At 45.4% G+C, this 15,951-nt stretch overlaps 1 protein-coding gene across 2 annotated transcripts in view; it reads left to right on the plus strand.

Moving 5' to 3' along the window:
• Positions 1-405: 405 nt before the first annotated feature.
• Positions 406-15,951, plus strand: part of ctif (CBP80/20-dependent translation initiation factor) — a 174,922-nt gene continuing 159,376 nt past the window's right edge. For both annotated transcript variants that reach the window (XM_060935414.1, XM_060935416.1), the window contains exon 1: positions 406-579. The gene's annotated coding sequence lies outside the window, so the exon portion shown is untranslated. The remainder of the gene's footprint in view (positions 580-15,951) is intronic.

A 15,951-nucleotide genomic window follows, 5' to 3' on the forward strand; every position in this document is an offset into this window, starting at 1 on the left:
CATAAAGTTGTCCGGAATGTCGTTGTACCGTATGCTGTGGCTTTACAGTTTTGCTTCACTTTAACAAAGAGGCCCAAGCCTGTTCCAGCATGACAATGCTCCTGCGCACAAAGCACAGGAGCTCCATGAAGACATGGTCATGGGGTGCACATACTTTTGAACATAGTGTACTTTTAATTTGAGAGAAATTGTAAATAAATAACAACACAGTGGTTTGTTAGCAGAAAAGAATTAAGGAAGAAAAAATGGTATCGATGAGTCCAAAATGAGAATATCGTGAAAAATGTATCGCGATATTAAGATCATATCGTCACATAAACAAACAAATCTCAACATCCCATAATTCATCAGTGGATTCTCCACGCGCACGCGGCCTCCTGACATTCTGTGTCTGTGTTGCGCGCGCGTGCGTGTCAGGGACGCTGCAGCTTTTACTCTTTCCTCCCTTTTCCCTCCCTCTCTCTCTCTCTCTCTTTCTCTCTCTTACATCATTTCTCTCACGGTTTCCGTCATGACACGGCGGGTTTAAGACAGCAGGCCGTCCCGCGGATCCCTCTGCGACTCGAGTCCCCGGTTCCGGTGAGTATTCTCCCGTCTTTTGTCCGTTAAATATCCCTTTAATTTTAACTTCTAGTAGCAACACAACGTATCTGGGCGTTATCTATTCCCACCCGTATTCCGACGAAATCCCGCCTTCTTTGGTAGGATAGGCTAGTAAGGTCCTGCCTCCTGTTCTCTGATTGGTGAATAGTTTGCGAAGAGGATGTGCTGACGAATCGCAGCGAGGGAACTAGGAATGGTTGGAATACGGATAGGGGAAAAAAACCAGGTTGTTTGGAAAATGTGTAGCTAGCCAGCTAAAACTGTCACTGGTCACTGTGTTGTTTTGTTTTGGTGTATGACTAAAACGTTTAAATCGTTTTTGTTGCTGGAATGGGATTCATGATGAATTTTGGTGGCTGGAGATGTATTTAATTTGGAAATGTAAAAACACCTGACAGTTATTTCGCGGCTGTGGGTCTGTTGTGTAGAATGTAATGATGAAGCTAGTTGCTGTGTTTGCTAACTGAGTTTAGCTAATGAGCCGGCCGCTTGGCTGATGACGTCACTGGTATACGTGGATCGTTTACTCTGTTTATTATTAACTACACTGGAAGTTGTTTTGATGATCACGTGGTGTCATTAGTATAAATCGCAGCTTTGAGGTTAGCTAGTTAGCCTTGTCGGCTAAGCTAGGCAAAGATCATAGATGGCCAACCCTGTTCCTTTTCCTTCTCCTGCTTCTCCTCCTGGAGATCCAGCATTGCTGTGATATGAACCTCACGTTACTTCAGACCTCTCTCTCTCTCTCTTTCTTTCTTTCTTTCTTTCTGAGCCAGATGAGTTTGATAAGGTGGGTTCTATCTGGCTTGGAACCAGCCCCAGATCTCCATATGCAGGGATGTAAGCCCATGATGATGTGGATGCATCACATCTGTTGATCAAATCAGTGTTCCCTGAACCCTTCAGGGGAAAGTAATGAATGCAAGCTCAGAAAGTGTCCAGAAATCACCGGATGACATCATAAAGTAATTTGCATAGTAATGGTATCATTACAAACATTTGCATATTAAAATTTACAGTACGAAGAAGGATTTTTTTTTTTTTTGAGTGTAGAAGAATGGAGTTGTGTGGTGGAGGTCGGCTGTTGTGAACATTGGGACTGTCTCAGGCCAAGTTTACATTAGACCGTATCTGTCTCGTTTTCTTCGCGGATGCACTGTCCGTTTACATTAAAACGCCGGGAAACGGGAATCCGCCAGGGTCCACGTATTCAATCCAAATCGTGTCTGGTCCGGTGCTGTGTAAACATTGAGAATACGCGGATACGCTGTGCTGAGCTCTAGCTGGCGTCGTCATTGGACAACGTCACTGTGACATCCACCTTCCTGATTCGCTGGCGTTGGTCATGTGACGCGACTGCTGAAAAACGGCGTGGACTTCCGCCTTGTATCACCTTTCATTAAAGAGTATAAAAGTATGAAAATACTGCAAATACTGATGCAAATACTGCCCATTGTGTAGTTATGATTGTCTTTAGACTTGCCATCCTTCCACTTGCAAGTGGTAACTGACGCGCATGCCCGACATGCACTGAGATCACACACACAGCGGCTCAGTCCTGAATCACTGCTCGTGCGCTATACTCGCGCGCTCTGTGAGCTGCGCAGGGCCGGAGTGCGCACCCTCCAGAGGGCACTCGCTGTTCAGGGCGGAGTGATTTGGAGCGCAGGATGCCTGCAGAGCCGAGCGTATCCGTGTATTGGCGTTGCTATGTGCACGCGAATCGTGTATTGGCGTTGCTGTGTGCACACTAATCGTTTTAAAAACGTTAATATGATGATCCGCTGATACGGTCTAATGTAAACCCCACCTCATTCAAACACCTCAGGGTCATTCCATGTCAAATCTCCGAATGCTCCCACTCGACCATCTCCGATTTGGCTGAAAAAATTCCATGAGGTTCACACACTTCCCAGTAGGAAAAGTCCCAAATTTTAGCTCCCAACTCCTTAAAGTTTTGTCATAAAAAAATATTTTTGCAACTCACCTCGGACTCGTTTTGGGGAGCCACTTTGAGATTGCCGTATCTAGAAAAGTATTTAAGCTAGGTCCTTCACATTTTCAAGGTAATTAAATGAAATAAATCATATTGACAGTCCACTAGAATTGATTAAAGACTTCTTCTCCTGGATGAATACTAACTGAAGCATACAGGTTGCTTTTTCTTCTAAATTATGGTACAACAGAAATGTTGTAATGAAAACAAGTTTCAGTTTTCACCCATATTGGAGCTCCAATATTTCAGTATCTAAAGGTTGCATGTAGGGTATCCTTCAGGTATAGTTTACCATGAGCCAAATGAAGCATTTTGTTGAGTTTAAGCTGTGCGTCATAAATTCAGGGCATTTTGTTAGCGTTTGAAAATGCTTTCATAGGCCATGAATGCTGTGCGTGTTTGCGAACACCATATTTTCAAAAAAATCATTTTGCAAAAATAAGGCAGAACACCATCACAAATTTTGGATATGTTAAAAACAGACGTCTAATCTTTCTAAAACAGTCAATTTTATGTTGGTGGATGCTGTCATTTTTTTGCTATAACATGCCAAAAATGTCACCAAGTTAATTTTTTCCATTTTTAAACTTTAATATCTTCCAAACCGCTCATCACAGAGGGGCAGTTTTAGAAGACAAAGTACGCAGTATATATGGGAAGGTGTCTGTGCAATATCAAGCCTCTGTCTTTGAAACTGCACTTTCCACAGTCCTTCAAATATGCTGCCACAGAGCGTAGTGTAGAATTTCCGAGCAAATTTGAGCCCCCAGAATTCTATGATGAACCAAAAGCACACGTGTAAAAGTCCATATTCTACACGTACTGGTGCCAGATTTTGATCCTTGAAAATTTGAAGGCCCTAGCTTAAATACTTTTCTGGAAACAGCAATCTCAAAGTGGCTCCCCAAAAACCTCTGCTCAAAACGGGACCGAGGTGAGTCGCAAAACTATAAGGAGTTGGGAGCTAAAATTTGGGACTTTTCCTATTGGGAAGTGTGTGAACCTCCTGGAATTTTTTCAGCCAAATCTGAGATGGTCGAGTGGGAGGATTCGGAGATTTGACATAGAATGACCCCTCAGTCCAGTGAACAATTTTAGCGCCAGACACTCGGTCCACGACCGAATGAAACAATCTGATCAATCGGTTTGTGTGTCTGATTGTTTCAAATAATGAATAAATTGAACAGAAATAGACTAAAAGTTGTCTTACCGAATCGTGGTCTGGTTTTGATTTGCTGCCATTACTGGACGGGTCACCTTCTTATTTTCATTCCACGCATTGACTTCACAACGGTGGGTACCTGATCATAGAGCCTTATTATTTCCAATCTGTGAACCGATTTAGCATGTCATTGTCATTCTGATTTGGCGGGAAATCGTCTGCTCCATCTTCTGCTATGCTGACGATACCACCTTTCTTGACTAGTTTTGCATGATGCCTCTAGATTTGTGTTATCATCCAAAAAGCACTCAAGCTGTCCTGACAAACAAAAACAGCACGAATATGAGCTAGCTAAACGCGAATGGGTTTGCCTCCATGATCAGCTAGATCGAAGGTTATTATCCATTTCATATTAAGTCAAACGATAATCTCGTCTCGTCTTCTTCCGCTTATCCGGGGCCGGGTCGCGGAGGCAGCAGTCTAAGCATGGAAGCCCAAACTTCCCTTTCCCCAGACACCTCGGCCAGCTCCTCGGGAAGAACACCGAGGCGTTCCCAGGCCAGCCGAGAGACATAGTCCCTCCAGTGTGTCCTGGGTCTTCCCCGGGGCCTCTTCCCGGGGGGACATGCCTGGAACACCTCCCCAGGGAGGCATCCGAAAAAGATGCCCGAGCCACCTCAGCTGATTCCTCTCAATGTGGAGGAGCAGCGGCTCTACTCCAAGCTCCTCCCGAGTGACTGTGCTTCTCACCCTATCTCTAAGGGAGCGCCCAGCCACCCTGCGAAGGAAACTCATTTCGGCCACTTGTATCCACGATCTTGTTCTTTCGGTCATTACCCAAAGCTCATGACCATAGTCAAACGATAATGAACCCTAAAACTGTTTTATGCTTATATCAAACAACGCCCAAGTCCCCATAGCCATCTTTGGTTTCCTAGCAAAGTGTGTATCCAGTATTGCATGTGAAAAAAGTGCATTGTGCAGTTATCTAAAGGGAATGCATGCTGCATCTATTGGCCTTTTTCCACTACCCTTTTTCAGCTCACTTCAGCTCGCTTCAGCTCACTTCAGCCCGACACGGCTCGCGTTTCGACTATCTAAAAACAGCACGACTCAGCTCGCTTCAGCCCTGCTTAGCCCCCAAAACTCGCACGGTTTTGGAGTGGGGCTGAAGCGAGCCAAACCGAGCCGAGTGGGGCTAGGGGCGTGAGGAGACACTCCCCTGTGCACTGATTGGTGAGGAGGAGTGTCCTCACATGCCCACACACGCCCCGCGAGCACCCTGGGATCTGTAAACACCGTAAACCCGGAAGAAGGAGAATTACGAATTACGAGAATTATGAAGCCTTATGCGCCTCGCCTCATCTATACGCTCTTGCCAGTATCTGTTGGCGTTGTCGGTGACAACAAGCCACAGCACCAAGACCAGCAACACTAACGACACCATGTTTATTGTTTACTATCCGGGTCGTGAGACTACCGCTTAAAAGGTCACTGATGTCACTGTTTGCGCCGCATAACGACATCACCTGACGTCCACCCACTTTCGCTAACTCCACCCAATGTGTCCACCCACTTCCAGCCAGCACGGTTCAGCGCGGTTGTAGTCGAAATGCAACTCCAACAGCCCCACTCAGCTCGACTCAGCCCAACTCAGCACCGCGCGGCTCAGCCCGACTCAGCCGCGTTGGTGGTGGAAAAGCGGCATAAGTTAAATATTACTAGTGAGCACCATTAGTGTTAGAATCTGGGAATACAGTACGGTATGTTACATCTCCCATCATCACATTCATACACGTACGTAAAATACCCACGGTGGCACCACCACACGCTCACCTACTGTACAACAGAGGAAAAATAAAACACAATTATGACCAGAATAAATAACATGCACCAGTAAGATGCATCATGCATGGATAAACAGCTAGTTACTGTCAGGACCGGTTACTTTTCAGACGCCAAGACGGACACTGCCTCATTCAGGCTTGCTGTGCCCCTGCTCACTCTACTCCTAGTGAGAGTCTTTTAAAGCCCTTTTCCCATCCGAAGCCTGCTCATGTATCCGGTAAAAACGACAGCATAGACGACGAATTTTCATTCCCACCCGGCCTTCCGTAACGGTAAAGGAACGGGTGTCGTGTATTCCCACCTGGATATATTTAAAGGTGTCATTGCATCGTTTTGTCATTAATTGTGCGGTGGTCTCTAGTATGAATGAATGCCCTGTGAGCTGGTTTTGGTGAAAAAAAAAAAAAATGCTGTGGTGCTCCTGTTTCAGGCTGTGGAGGAGTGGGTGGGGAGAGAACGACAGGATTTCAGCTCTTACTCATGAATATTCATGACATGCAAACATATCGCTTCTGATTGGCTAACAGCACTGTGACGCTCCCTCCAGTGGGTTATGGGCGAGGCCATGACTACTAATTTTCGAAGTGACGCAAGTTCGTAGGGCTTTTTCTGATTTGCTCGTTTTTCCGTCTATTTTCTTTCATAGGCTAATACGGGGAATGGGGGTAGAAGAACATTTTCACGTGCAGCATGCATATGCAACTCGGAGTCTCATCTCATTATCTCTAGCTGCTTTATCCTTCTACAGGGTCGCAGGCAAGCTGGAGCCTATCCCAGCTGACTACGGGTGAAAGGTGGGGTACACCCTGGACAAGTCGCCAGGTCATCACAGGGCTGACACATAGACACAGACAACCATTCACACTCACATTCACACCTACGGTCAATTTAGAGTCACCAGTTAACCTAACCTGCATGTCTTTGGACTGTGGGGGAAACCGGAGCACCCGGAGGAAACCCACGCGGACACGGGGAGAACATGCAAACTCCACACAGAAAGGCCCTGGCCGGCCACGGGGCTCGAACCCGGACCTTCTTGCTGTGAGGCGACAGCGCTAACCACTACACCACCGTGCCGCCCGCAACTCGGAGTGACCTATGGTATTTCAAAAAGAGCAAGTATTAAACGGTTTGTCGTGGAATGACACCTTTAACGAGATGCTACAACACGTGAACCTCCGCAAGACGTGTAAAGCGTACGAGACCAAATATGACGTGCAATTCATCGCAATTTCCAGTGATATCCGCCACTGCTTGCTTTTCTTTTTGTTGTTTCCTTTTTTTCCCTTGTTTTAAATTTGCTGCCGGTTGCTGTACAGTGTGCGCATTCAGATTATGTAGGTGTCAGTAATTCGGTCGCAAAAACACAGCGTCATCGTTTTCAGTAAAGCATCCGGATACTCAGTAGGCATTGAATAAAGTCCAGTGGGATCCAGATGATCTACTACGGCCGTAGTATGCAAACGGAGCAGGATGTACAGAAACGGTGGGGTGGAGGGAATTGACTTGCGTTGGTGCAGACTGAGGATTCGGGTTCAGCTGTAAACTTTACTTGGGTATAGTATAAAGAAAGGAGTGTTCAGTGAGCAATAGATATAATAATAATAATAATAATAATAATAATGTACTGTGTGGCTAAAAGGACGCATGTTGTGCTGGAACGATTGCCCAAATAGCTGAGCATGTGAATAGGGTGATGTGCTATTGTCAACGTTACCATGACGCCGAACACACCGACATGAAAGGATGGATGTATATGTGGTTTTACTGGATCATGATGGATAGACACGTTTAAAGTCCCTATCAATCACAACCAATGAGTCACGGTAGTTGAATTTTGGCACTGGAGTAAGAACATGTGTAAGCTTTTATTTGCTGATGCTTGTTCCCTTTGGCAGTCACATGATGATAAGTAACTTAAATAAACAAATGTGGAGCTTAAGCCTGTGGAACACTTGCTGAACTCCTTGCGTGCACACACACACACCGAGAGAGAGAGAGAGAGAGAGGGGGCCTGTGTCTGAAATCACTCAATCAGTGCGTTTACATGCACATAGAGAAAATCGAATTTCTGCCGTTGCTCGACTGAAATCGAAGTTCTAAATGCCATGGAAACACCTTAGCTCGGCTGAAATCGAACCAAACTTGATTTCTCGTAATCGAGCTACACGACCTAGATTATGCGATTTTAGCCGAGCTACTTAGTGCATGTATATCCTATCGAGCTACGTAGTCGAGCTACTTACTTCAGCACTGCCCCTTCCGGAAGTGACGAGTGACGAGACCACAAGCAGGAAACACAACAGCCTCGGTTGGCATGACAACGGCATCTTTTCTTTTTGTGGCATTGTTTGCACTGCTAAAGTTTAGCTCACTTAGGCCGAATCCCATTTCACCCCTTGGACCAACCCCTTGGCCCTTCCCCTCCATTTTGCGCGTTCACGTGAAGGGGTAGGGGTATCCCAATCCCAGTTAACGCGGAGGGGTAGGGGAAGGGGTAGGGCTTCTGTACCCCTCCAAACGGAGATTTTCCTGGAGCTGACTCCGAACGAAGGGGTTTGAGTGATTTCCCACAATGCCATGCGGATTTCAGCGAGATTTCATGCGGATTTCAGAAAGATGGCGGTTCCCGCGGCGAAAGATTGTCATAAATGTATTTTCTCCATTATTTACGTGTTTTAAGTTGTTATCCAGAGGAAACACGCCGCTTGATTCGCTTTCGAGCTGAGAATGAGCAGCAATTTCTGAAATCCAAGCTGCTGCTAAAAAGCTTTGGGAGTGAGTATTGTTTTTGGTTGCTTGACTGCGTACGTTTTGTTCTGTTATTCTCGCTTTTATTGTTTACATGAGTGTTCTGACACCTCATTCTGTCGGATGTGGTGCACGAAGCGCCAAAGATATCCCATTCAGTGGTGTTAGTTAACAAATCACACCCTGCCAGCAGAGATCTCTGGCTCTGACTGTAGCGGCTGGTCGCAGCCAATGACGCATTTGGTCGCGTTTTGCTAACGTAAACGCTGACGGAGGTACGCGATGACGTATGCGATCGTTGAAGGGCTATCCCAATACGTAGGGGTTGAATTTCAAGCCCTATCCCTTGTAGCTCAGTTTCAAGGGGAAGGGCCAAGGGGGAGGGGGAGGGGTAGAAATTAGAATTGGGATTGGGCCTTACTGTATCACCAAATACATCTGTACAGCTGTTGCATAGCTGTGAATTGTGTACATAAACAAGTCATTGTATTGTATTTGTGTGTGTGTATATATATATATATATATATATATATATATATATATATATATATATATATATATACACGTACATACATACATATTATGTATGTATGTATGTATGTCCAACATCTGAAGAATGTCAATAGAAACAAAACAATTGAACTTTTTGTGTGGTTATTAAGACATAAGTTAAATTGTAAGCAAAAAAAAATATTTTTTGTAAGCAAAAAATGGACTTTAGAAAAATATACAATTGTGCAAAATAAGTTGTCTTACAAAACAGTGGTCTGTGCCGGACAGTTTGTAGCCATACCGTCTGTTAGAGCAAGCCTAACAGCTTGAGCACGGAACTTGTAAACACGGATAACTTTGTTTACACTCTTGAATAGCTCTTCTTCATGACGACAACCAGAAGTGTACCAACACGATGGGGCGTGTAGCGCCACCTGTGGCTCGGGTGCACAATGTACCTCACACAATAGCTCGATTTCCTTGTGTGCATGTAGGATTGGATTTCTCTGGCACCCCTGCTGGGACCCTTAGCTCGATTACCGACAGCAGCTCGATTTGGATGTGCATGTAAACGCACTGACTCATTCACTACTTTCTACTCACTATCTAGGGAATTCTATATAGAGGACTATATAGTGAGCTCATTAGTAAAATATAACACTTTCGGACACTACTTCGTCGCGCCGTTATTTACGTCATTACTGTCGCATAATTAAAACGTGCCAGATCAGTCGGCTGGTCTCATCTCATTATCTCTAGCCGCTTTATCCTGTTCTACAAGGTCGCAGGCGAGCTGGAGCCTATCCCAGCTGACTACGGGCGAGAGGCGGGGTACACCCTGGACAAGTCGCCAGGTCATCACAGGGCTGACACATAGACACAGACAACCATTCACACTCACATTCACACCTACGCTCAATTTAGAGTCACCAGTTAACCTAACCTGCATGTCTTTGGACTGTGGGGGAAACCGGAGCACCCGGAGGAAACCCACGCGGACACGGGGAGAACATGCAAACTCCACACAGAAAGGCCCTCGCCGGCCCCGGGGCTCGAACCCAGGACCTTCTTGCTGTGAGGCGACAGCGCTAACCACTACACCACCGTGCCGCCCAGTTGGCTGGTGGGTTTTCAAAATAATAAATCCATGTTCTACTGAGCGTATTTCCCACATTAATAAATCCAAACTGCTTTGTGTCTGCTGCATCTTTCAGTTCTTTCAAATCAAGGTTGAACACTTTTCTTCTTCACCGCTGACTTTTATTAAATCAAATTTGAGGCTTTTGATTAATTCCTCGCTCTGCACTGTAACTTTTACATCTTTACTATCTTTAATTGTACCTGAATGTCCGTTTATAATGTGTTTCTTCCTCCGTCTGTTCACCCCAACATGTTTGTTTTTTTTCTTTTTCCCTTTCAGTGCGACCGCAGTGCATGATGGTTAGTGACCATCAGTTGTACAGTGCACTACTGTTCACGATGCATTGTAGGATACTATGAGTGCATTATATCGGGTGTAATAATTTTCACTATACGTTCGGACAGCACTACAAAATGGTGAACTCGCTATATAGTCCACTACATAGTGAGCAGGGAGTGATTTCAGACACAGGGAAAGAGAAACATGAGAGAGAGAGATGCTAAGCCACGCCCATACCTGTTACACCGGTGTTTAAAGTGATGGCGCTGTCTATGAAATTAAAAAAAAAAAAAAAAAACACTGTCGTCTGGTAAAACCCTTTACCTTGTTGTGAAATATTTATCTGGACATCAAATTAGAGGAGCAATTTTACTGGATTTTCTTCCTCAGATGTTCTTTGCAGAGATGGTTCAGGGTTCTGAGGTGCTTTCATGGAAAGTTGTCTGCAGATTCTGAATTAACGTGTGTGTAAACGAATGAATCCTGCCTGAAGTTTTTCTGTCCTCGGCGTGAAATTACAACCTATAAATTTTCAGTGAAGAAAAAACTCAAACTTTTAGGGGGAAAAATAGGAAAAAGCATTTCTCGATGAAAATCTCTGAACTTTTCAGAAGGGTGCTGGTGTTGTCACGGCTGCTCCTTTTCACATCAATTATACGGCGGTTAGAGCGGTGATGTTACGTTACATTACCTTACAGGCATTTAGCAGACGCTCTTAGGGTTAATTCAAGGGTACTTCAGCCATTCCTGCTGGTTCAGGGACGTGAACCAGCAACCTTTTTGTCCCAAAACTGCTTCTCTAACCATTAGTTCATGGCTTCCCCTAAATCTACAGAAGTCCTTTCGAACATCTCCCAGTCTGAGCCAACCAAGGAGTCCATCCCTTTCCCTTTGAGCACGTGACCTCCATCCAAGGTGCTCTCCAAAGACGTGTTTGTCACATGGAATTGGGTTAGTTTTCAAGATATTGCTGTCAAAGAATTCTGGGCAAAATGTTCTATTTCTATCGCTGTTGGAGTTTTGAGGTGTTTCCCTGTCGCACCTTGTGTATCCTGTGTGTAAATGTTTTGCTGAGATAAAAAGCGTCCCGCATTTTTCGATTCCAGAGATCGCCAAAGCAAGCAAGCAATGTGACCACCGTGGGGCATGTTTGACCTACTTTTAACCAAAACAAGTCGGCGTGGTAAAACGCCGCGAACTCTGCTCTCCCTCCAGCGGAAAAGAAAAGGAAAGCCTGCCTAGTGAGTGTAACTGCAAGATAGAGCAAAGTTCAAGGAAGCGTCATTTTTCTGGATAGATGACCAAATCATTCTAGCTAGCGCTTAGCTATCTTAGCCTTAGGGCCTCTGTATGCTCTTGCGACAAGGCTTTCGCAGATAGCTTTTCGCAGACAGTTGTAATTTATCGTTGAGCGGGGAGTAATAGGCGTGCGCGATGTTATTCACCGCCACAATGCAAGGGGGCGCGAAGTCGCGAAATCGCTAGGAGTAGTTGGTGGGTGTGGTTAGTGGAGTGTTTATCCTTCGGTTACTTATAATGACTAGAACTGGAGTCGTATAGATGTACGTATTTCCTCACTTCCTCGATCAACCGCTCTTCGTGCTGCTCCATCTTCGCTCATGTTTTTAAAAATGGCGGTCGTGAAAACAAAACAAACCGGGAAAATAGGGAAGCAGAAGTGCGTGTACAGCGGATGTAGAGTGGACCAATCAGAGCCCTCTTGTCTGCGACGCTGTCTGCGAGGCTAATGCGGTGGTCACAATTTTTGGGAGGTGCGCGCAGAGCGTCTGCGAAGGGGCTGGGCGTGACAGGGGGCTACGCAGACGCCATCTGCGAGGACTGGGTTGTCAGCATAAATTGGCCTTTAGAACGCATGGGCTCGACTCCACGGTAGCAAGTATGGAGTTATTATACACCTAATGTTTTGATCTTACAGAGAAAGAAACGAAAGAACACAAACAGGAAAAGATATATTCGTCTTTTGTTTCACGGATCTATTCAATTACAAATTACATCCCTGCAACTCAAAACTCTCCGAGGTCGATACAGAGGCCCTGTCCACACGGCAACGGATTCAGGTGACTCCGATACAATTGCTTATCGTTTAGGCCTGGCGTCCACACGGCACCGGCGTTTTGGGTGCCCAAAACGCAATCTTTTTGAGAACGGGTTCCAGAGTGGAAAGATCTGGCAACGTTGCCGTTGTGAAGTCGTCTGGATGAGTAGAATGGATTTGTTTACGATGACGTCACAACCACATGACTGTGAGTGCTTCACGCCGGGTAGAAGTGTAACGAATATCACCAGGAAAAAGCCTTACAGAGCACTAGTGAGAGTGAAACACGAGCTTGGATATTATTATTATTATTATTATTATGTTCAGTGTTAGTTCACAGTAGTAATGCAAGAAGCAGAATAGTGACAGTAATAGTGAAGCAAAAACATGCAATTGTACAAACACTGCAGCTCTACAGCAAAATATTCATTTATGAAATGGTCTGATTCTTAACACCAGTAGTGCCAATGATCTTCTCATTGCGATGCGAGTTGTCAACAAATCCTATAACTTGGTTCATGAAACGCGCTTACAAAATATTTTCACTGTGAATATTTATTGTATAATGGTGCAATCCCGCCAGCAAAAATAGGGGGAAAAAAGGAGCGATCTCGCCTCTTCAGATGTTGATTTAAGTCCGACAATACATTCCTCAAAAAGGGCGTAGAGGAGCAAATTAATCCAATTTATTCCGGACCATTAAAGACGCCGCCTTCCGCGTAGAATCATACGTCATCCTCACCGCCATATTGGATGGGTCAAAGCGGAGAATAAAGATTAGCTGCGTTTAACTGTACCAACAGGTTTACCATCCAAACAAGATTACATGGGATTACCTTTCACAGGTGAGAAACAACAAATTAATCCATCAACGTGTATCATTCAATTTATTCCAGACCATTGAAGACGCCGCCTTCCGCGTAGAATCATACGTCATCCTCGCCGCCATTTTGGATAGGTCAAAGCGGAGAATAAAGATTAGCTGCGTTTAACTGTACCAACAGGTTTTCTGTCCAAACGAGATCACATGGGATTACCTTTCACAGGTGAGACTGGAAAAATACTTTTCATTGTATTTGGTCATTATAATATAATTTTACAAACAGATTTTCCTGACTTTGTGGCTAATATGAAGTCTCACGCATAATAGTTTATGCGCATGCGTCGTTACTTCTTCTATTGTTCTGGTGTCTCCGAAGGGACCGTCTTACAGCGCCCCTAGAGGTGTGGCATGTGTATTGCATCGTTTTCAGCAAGCATTGCGTTGCCATATGGACCTGATATTTTACTGATCGTTGCCCATTTGGACGCGATATATTTTTAAATAGCATCTCGTTGCCGTTGTCGTGTGGATGTAGCCAGAGTCACGATGTTTTCTGCACGTCGCCATCTCGGTGTGACGCAGTTCCATAGTTATGTTAATTAGTTAAAGCTCCTCCTTCGTGTTCAGCTGTTTCCTGTTTCCTTAAGGCCGGACTGTTTACCTCAAGAGGGAGGAAAAGGGTCCCAAAACAGAGAAAAGTGACACTCAGGATATCAAAATGATCACATCTTGTTCGTCCGCATGATCTTGTTCTTGCAATACAGAGGAAAATACCATCCATGAGATGGGGGGGGAGAATTTCGGATGACTTTGCAGTCAACACTTTTTTAAGTTTGGCTAGTAGGTCAGAAGTTAATTTTGTTCCGTGTTCGTGGGCGTGAGAAAAAGGAGCATGTTGTAGCGAAGAATGTGAATTCTGCCAAACCACTGAGGACAGATATAACGTTAAGTGCTCGCTTTATGCTTTAATGTCGGCTAAGTGAATGATCTGGGTGGTGTTGGGTGGCTGCTTTACTGCTCCGCTCCAGTGAAACATGAGAACTCGGGCGATTAGACATTGTAGCCTATTAATCTGCCAGAACACGCAGCTGGAGCATGGGAGTATTGTGAACCATTAATTTAAAAAAAAAAAGCCCAGGTTGAGGAGTGATCTTGTGCTATCCAGATTATTATAAAACCGACTAGATTTCAGTAAAATCGGATTCTGAAACTGAGCTCCATCGGAAAAAAACTGAAATTGGGGGGGATCAGTTCTTCTTTCTAAACATATTTTTGGCTATAAATGTCAGAAATTCCATCTAAATCTCTAATGGCCCTTTTCCACTACCCTTTTTCAGCTCGCTTCAGCTCACTTCAGCCCGACACGGCTCGCATTTCGACTACCAAAAACCAGCATGACTCAGCTCGCTTCAGCCCTGCTTAGCCCCTAAAACTCGCACCGTTTTGGAGTGGGGCTGAAGCGAGCCAAAGCGAGCCGAGTGAGGTTGGGGGCGTGAGCAGACACTCCCCTGTGCACTGATTGGTGAGGAGGAGTGTCCTCACATGCCCAAACACGCCCCGCGAGCACGCTGGGATCTGTAAACACCGCAAACCCGGAAGGAGAAGAATTACGAATTACGAGAATTTCTGAAGCCTTATGCGCCTCGCCTCATCTATACGCTCTTGCCAGTATCTCTTGGCGTTGTCGGTGACAACAAGCCACAGCACCAAGACCAGCAACACTAACGACTTCATGTCCTCCTTGTTTATTGTTTACTATTCGGGTCGTGAGACTACCGCTTAAAAGATCACTGATGTCACTGTTTGCGCTGCTTAACGACATCACCTGACGTCCACCCACTTTCGCTAACTCCACCCAATGTGTCCACCCACTTCCAGCCAGCACGGTTCAGCGCGGTTGTAGTCGAAATGCAACTCCAACAGCCCCACTCAGCTCGACTCAGCACGGCACGGCTCAGCCCGACTCAGCCACGTTTGTAGTGGAAAAGCGGCATAAGTGTTCAGTGCTCTTTCGAATTCTCCAATCTGATTGGCCAGACTGTGATTAATTTTCTATAACTGCATCTCGGACAAATCTTAAAGCTGTAAAACAAATCAAAGGATTTTATTAATGCACATGATTGCTGCTGTTTGTTAAGGAAAAATGCTCAAGTTATTTTCTGAGGCTTTTTAACATGTTTATCATTTGTCGAAGGAGTCTCCAGTGTCGGCGCTTCGTAAGGGCCTCTGCATGCTCTTGCGACAAGGCTTTCGCAGATAGCTTTTCACAGACAGTTGTAATTTATCGTTGAGCGGGGAGTAATAGGCGTGCGCGATGTTATTCACCGCCACAACGCAAGGAGGCGCGAAGTCGCGAAATCGCTAGGAGTAGTTGGTGGGCGTGGTTAGTGGAGTGTTTATCCTCCGGTTACTTATAATGACTAGAACTGGAGTCGTATAGATGTACGTACTTCCTCACTTCCTCGATCAACCGCTCTTCGTGCTGCTCCATCTTCGCTCGTGTTTTTAAAAATGCCGGTCGTGGAAACAAACCAAACCGGGAAAGTAGGGAAGCGGAAGTGCGTGTACAGCGGATGTAGAGTGGACCAATCAGAGCCCTCTTGTCTGCGACACTGTCTGCGAGGCTTCTGCGGTGGTCACAATTTTTGGGAGGTGCGCGCAGAGCGTCTGCGAAGGGGGGGGGCTACGCAGACGCCATCTGCGATGCCATCTGCGAGGACTGGGTTGTCAGCATAAATTGGCCTTAACAGTTTTCCACCATGGGAAAGTCCTCAGGACAAGCTGATCTGCTTTTGTCTTC

Source organism: Neoarius graeffei, chromosome 12, assembly GCF_027579695.1.
Source record: "Neoarius graeffei isolate fNeoGra1 chromosome 12, fNeoGra1.pri, whole genome shotgun sequence".
Classification (NCBI taxonomy): Eukaryota; Metazoa; Chordata; class Actinopteri; order Siluriformes; family Ariidae; genus Neoarius; species Neoarius graeffei.